We start from the raw sequence: 6,319 nt of genomic DNA, 5'->3' as shown, positions 1-6,319 counted from the left end.
TTAGTGACATGCATGGCAGTCACTCAGTGCGGTTTACCAGAACCCGTTGAAGGCTAGTGGCTTACCCATCAGCCACTCTTCCATCTGAATTAGTGACTCGCTTGTCAATCACTCAGTGTGGTTTATCAGGACCTCATGTGGTGTTCACTCACTCGTTTGAAAGCTTATTGCTCAGTGTGATTATAATGATAATCATTTGATAATGTTTACATTAAGTGTTATGTTTTCTTGCTGGGCCTTGGCTCATGGGTGCTATGTGGTGCAGGTAAAGGAAAAGAAAAGCTCACCTAGCCTTGAGTGGAGAGCTGATGTGGTGGTGTGTACATATGCAGCCGCTTGACCACCACGGTCAAGGTGTTCTCAGAGGAACTAGGGGGTTTACCCTATTTTTGCCGCTTAGGTCGGCGGGATTGTAACTTTACAACAGTAGTGACCATTTTGTACTGAGAACAGCTTGTAAACGTTTTGTTTAGCTCTGCAGAGCAGTTTGTAATAAAATCTCCATTTCCTTTTTATTGGTTTTATACCTTAACCTGTTAATTACATTTAGAGCACGTTTTTGACCAAAGGACTCAGGTAGTGAGTCAAATTTTCGGTCCATCGTTCACCGTAACTGTTCTGGGGTTGCTAGGACGTTACAGGCGCAGAACTCGGGGTTGAGGTTTTAACCGACTGACTGGGCATGGGCCAACTGTCCCTGCGGGACTTGTGAGTCTTGCTTTGTCTCTTTCCGACGTTACCATCGGTTGCAAGAGGGGGAAGCCGAGCCAAGACTACCTCAATTTTCTTATTTGCTTTGGCTAGATGACTCCTCAACTGTATGTTTTCCATTTTTATCGCCGTTAGGTAACCTGGGTTCGGATTTGGAGGTAGGGGCGCTAAACTCCTAGTGTTTCCATGGCCCATCGGCTGCTTTCTAGATCGTTGCTGGACCTCTGGGTCTGGTTCATTGGATATGGCTGTATGGTGAGCCTCCTGCCCACCATGTTGATCTGCCTCATTACCATGTCTCAAACGAGTGACCACCATGATCAAGTTTTCATGATAGCACTAATCTAAACCCTCTCAATGAAAACACCAAACTGTTGACGCGGTTTTTCGCCAACAGTGAATTATATGAATAAATAGGATGGATTAGTGCTGCATGATAAACCGTAAACAGAAAATGATAATAATCGAGAATGTGGAAACTAATTGCAGAGAAAGATGGTCACTCCTTTTTTACGTGGTTCAGAGGTTAAAATCCCCCTAGTCCACGAGTCAATATTATTGATCTTTCCTTACTATTTTAAAAGCCCCCACGAGCACGTGAAGATCAAAGATCACGTCGTAGGTCACGAGCAGGGGCTTGGGGGGCAAATGTATGCCCTGAATATCCACACGTACTTTGTCGAGCTAGAAAAGGGTCGTAACCGATCTTCCACGTGTCCACCATTCATCCGGAGCTTTTTGTTACGGTCCCCTAAACAAATAGCTCGAGCTGATGGATCATTTAGCTGCTCATCACTTGGAGCCATTGTGTCGACATAGGAGAAGCCACGAGCTAGCACCACATTAAGCTCGTGGTGCAACAGAGGCCTAACATACCCCGGGATCTTTATAAATTCATCCACGTAATATAAATTTGGTATACCAGACATCATGTGTCTATTTTATTCCCGAATTTCCGGGTACGCAATGTAAATGTGCGTGATCAGACATCCTACACCTGATTTGGGCCATGCGGCCCATTACCCATCTTTACCTATTGATTAGACCACACTTCACTGTAAGGTTTAGATATTAATCATCGGTGTCACGTAAATGACATGATGGATGAAGAGATCACGGGATGACCCCAATACCTACTCAGAGATCAATCTCCTATAAATACCAAACCCCTGGATAGTGTAAGGGGTTGGATTCTTCTTGTAATGAAAAATACTCTGTAAGAAATAGTAAGGATAGATCAACAATATTGACTTGTGGACAAGGGGGATTTTAACCTCCGAACCACGTAAAAAGGGAGTGACCATCTTTCTCTGCAATTAGTTTCCACATTCTCGATTATTATCATTTTCTTATTACGGTTTATCATCCAGCACTAATCCATCCTATTTATTCATATAATTCACTGTCGGCGAAAAACTGCATCAACAGGGTCATCCCCACGAAGCCCTCGGATGGGCATTGCCCACAATCTTCGTCGAAGCAGTCGGGCTTGTCGGAGAAAACTGCAGGACTAGTCGTCGTCTTCGTCTCTCTCCAATAGCTTTGTTTGGTCTTTTTTCTCCATATGTATTCGATTAAATGGGTTATGGGTTTAATTATTTTTCTTTTTTAGTTTAGTTTATTTCATTAACTAAATATTTGTTTTTAATAAAAGTTATTATTGTTTTTTCAAACTTTGGTTAAGTTTTTAAAATGTGAATTGTAATTAAATGGGTATTTAAACATAGAAATAAAGAATTTGATATGGGCCCTCCATGTGTCCACCATTCCCGCTTAACGGGCCTGGTAGTGATGGAACTAAGTAAAACGTAACGTTCGGTAGTTTTACCATCGAAAAAAGAAGAATGGGTATATAAGTGCATACATTAAAAACATTAGGTATTTATGTTGCAAATACCCCTGATGATTTTGATTATGTTTAAGATAATGGTGAAGTTTCAATTATGATTATTATTCTTCTTAATCCTTAATATTAAATTTATTATATTCTTTCGTGCTTAATTTCATGATTATAATCATTGTACCAAAAATCCATATAAAAAAAACTTATAAAAAGATTGTGTGCGCACACTTTTAGTTTTAGCAAACAGAATTACAACTACTCTTTTATAGAGTTAAAGCAAAACAAATGTCATAAAAGAAATAACAAGCTCCCAACGTTTCTTTTCAAAATGGTAATCCATCAAAATCCTCCCTAGGTCAGGCCATATGTACATATCCACAAGCAGACTCCGGCACTCACTGCTCCACTTTACTTTTGTACTTACCTACAACATGAAACAACTAGGTAAGCGAAAACTCTTAGTAAGAATAGTCGTGTACACAAATATACTAAACTCAGTAACGGGTTCCTCTAAGGTAGTTACCGCTACCGATAATTACGGTATATTGGATAACTCCCAACCCTATCATACAAAGTCCTAACATAAAATCAAGCACATTGGTTGCGCCCAACAACCAATGTTCATACATATCAAACCACCTGCATTCAGAAAATCCCAGATATTCAAGATATATAACCATATCTGAAATAAATTCTCTAGTTGTTTCTAACAACCTAGTTCACACATATCACAATAACCTGCACTCAGAAGATTCTCAGAATATTAAATTATATTTAGCACACATCATGACTAAGAAATTAAATTATCAACAAGGGATCCGTGCCACAACCCAGTTCCAGCATTTATGTCCTAGCTTCAACTCGAACTATATTATCATTGTCCTAGCTTCAATCCGAACTATATACTTACCATGTCCTGGCTCCAACCCAGACTATATTATAATTGTCCTAGCTTCAACCCGGACTATATTACCATTGTCCTGGCTTCAACCTGGACTATATACTTACCATGTCTTGGCTCCAACTCGAACTATATTATGCTAAGGTTCTGGCTTCAACCCCGAACTATATTACCATTTATCCGCAGAATGCCAAAGCATTGCAAGAGTAGGCATTAAGCATACCCTGTTCTTAATGGCCCAAATAAAACTGTGCAATCTACTACTACAAGCACACACTAGTATATTCATGTTGTAGCCAAGAAAGAGAAAGGCTAACTTACTTGGATTCCTTAGCTCCTAGCTGGATCTTTAACACTGCTATTCATTTTCCCTTTTTACGATCACTGTAATTAATACAATGTACCCGGATTAAACTATGGCATACTCGTATAGCTAATATTCTATGATAGCTACATTCAATAAAGTTATCTTAGAGACTCTATACTGACATTTCTCTTATACACTTTACATTGTATAAGCTTTAAATCAATTTATAATTTCCTGAGAAAAATCATCCTTACCGCACCATGCTCTCCATGCTGTGCATTTTAATATTCTATCTCTAGAAGACTCTCTCAATCGTATTACGTGTATTTTGGTTAGTTATAAAAAGGAGTTTTAAATGACTCTTAATCTTAGAAAACAACCCACTTTCTACTCAAGTACGGAGTTTAGCGTTTTCCAATCTTTACCCAAAAATACAGCGTTTCGACCTTTTACAATTATTATCCGTTAACGATAATACTTTTCGATTTACGGTTTTATAAAAACTAACTCCCATTTTTACCATCTTTGATTCATAACCTAGGATCTCTGTTACGTCATTTTTGAAAAGAAAGGGAAATTGGACCCCATGTTTAGAAAATGGTAAGAATGAATTCTCAATAACCTTAAACTAATTTGGGATTTTTTAGATATCCAAAACTTTAGCTATTTTTTAAAACAACTTCATTTCCAATTCTGAACCTAACTTTTTCACTATTCATTTTAACGTGATAAAAATCCCGCTTTTAAGCTCGTATTCAATCTTAGGTTCTCGAACCACAAACCTTTAAAATCTTGTTCACGTATTATGCATCCTAATGATGGGAACTAGGTGAAAGCTCACGTCAAAAATTCAATTTAGGTTAGGAGAACTAACCTCTCAAAACTCATTTTTTGTTAAGGTTCGAAATTACGAATTTTCCCCGTTTCTAGGGCAACTCAGAAAAATTACTACTCTCAAACCGTGACATATTTTAATCTAAAATTTTACCAGGACCTTAATACATATCTTAAAAAATTTCTCACCAAGTTTCATAATTTTTGGGGTGCAAAACCCATTAAATCATTTAAAGAAATCTGGGCAGTGCCTGCTGCCCAGGAGTTTTTCTTAGATTTTTTTTAGGGTACATTGAAAATTATTTCTCTTACACCGTAGCCCAGTTTTTCCTAATATTTTACCAGAATCTTTAATCATATCTGATTTATTTTCTCTCAAAATTTCATGATTTTTAGGATAGAGGAACCCATTCAAAAATTTAAGACAATATAGGCAGTGTTTGCTGCCCAGAAAGTTCATTTTCAGATTATTAGGGCAAACTTTGAAAAACCATTACTCTTTAACCATTTTTCATTTTACCCTAAAACATTTCTATGATCCTTATACATATTTAAAATAACAGTTTACCAAATTTCATGACTTTTGGCTCATAAACACATGTTCAATATTCAAAATAATCTGAGCAGTGCATGCTGCCCAGAAATTTTCCAGATGCCAAAAAGTTCATAACTTAGGTTTGAAAACACCTTTTTTCGATTTTCCAAAGTCTAAACTCAAGTAATCATCTAGAATTATGCAACCATATAAATTATTTCTACAAACAGAGGTATTAAGGTACAATCTAACCCGTTAGAAGTCAGACCACGAAAACTTGGTAGCATGCATTTTTTCACATTCTAGCAAAATAAACACAACTAGCAAAACCCTATCCACATGCATGCATGCAAATCAACAAATTAACCAAGCTAACCCTCAAGCATAAAATAAACTTCAAAAACCAACAAAACAACCTATACAACCAGATCTAACATCAATAACCAAAAACAACTCAAAAACCAAATAAAAATCTATCTTTGATGGTTCTAGCTTGGTGATGAGGTTCCCTTAACTTTTCAAACTTCCTCCTTGTGTTCTATACACTCAAACCGAGCCCCAAGGTTCCACATGCAGACTTTTAAAAGAGTGTTAGGGTAGAAGATCAAGATGAGTTGAAAAACATAAAAACTCTAGAACCCTTACCTTTGTTTTCACTAGATCACCAAAAAGCCTCAACTTTGGGATTCTCCTAGAACCACCTCTGTTGAACCCTAGAATACAAGATCCATTCAATGCATGGCCATTAGAATCACATGAAAGCGTATCCACCCCTTAGGGTTTCAAATTTGAAGAAGAATAGAGGAGAAAAAAATAGAGTAGGGTTCGAACTTGCTCTTCCTTAGTGTGCTCTTGGACTTCTCCCCTTGTTCAATGGGGAAAGAGTTCTCTTGCTCCTTAGAGAGAAAATGGCAGCAATGGAGAGGGAAGAGGGAGCAAGCTTTGATTTTTGGGAGGGAAATGGAGAGAGTTCATTTTTTGTTTTCTTGAGGAAGAAAAGAAATTAAGAAAAATAATGATTGGATGTGTAAGAGTGAAATAATTGGAGGTTTAGCCAATGGGTGAGGTAGTCTCTTACTCTTCCTAGGGTAGGTGTCATAAAGACTTGATTACAATAGGGCATAGCCTAGCTGCCCATCACACCCTCTCTCAACCTTTGGAAATGACTAAAATGCCCTGGCCCCTTTT

The 6,319-nt window shown here is 37.7% G+C and overlaps 1 long non-coding RNA gene across 1 annotated transcript; it reads right to left on the bottom strand.

Annotated features, from left to right (window-relative positions):
- Positions 1-2,780: 2,780 nt before the first annotated feature.
- LOC133823061 (uncharacterized) lies at positions 2,781-6,106 on the bottom strand. Its single transcript, XR_009888136.1, has 3 exons — positions 5,963-6,106; positions 5,777-5,844; positions 2,781-2,978 (listed from the first exon to the last, which is right to left on the bottom strand). It is a non-coding gene; the product is annotated as an uncharacterized LOC133823061 (long non-coding RNA).
- Positions 6,107-6,319: the final 213 nt, after the last annotated feature.

This window comes from Humulus lupulus, chromosome 1 (genome assembly GCF_963169125.1).
Source record: "Humulus lupulus chromosome 1, drHumLupu1.1, whole genome shotgun sequence".
Lineage (NCBI taxonomy): Eukaryota > Viridiplantae > Streptophyta > Magnoliopsida > Rosales > Cannabaceae > Humulus > Humulus lupulus.
Note: the sequence above shows the minus strand (reverse complement) of the source record. Positions and strands in the feature narration are given on the sequence as shown.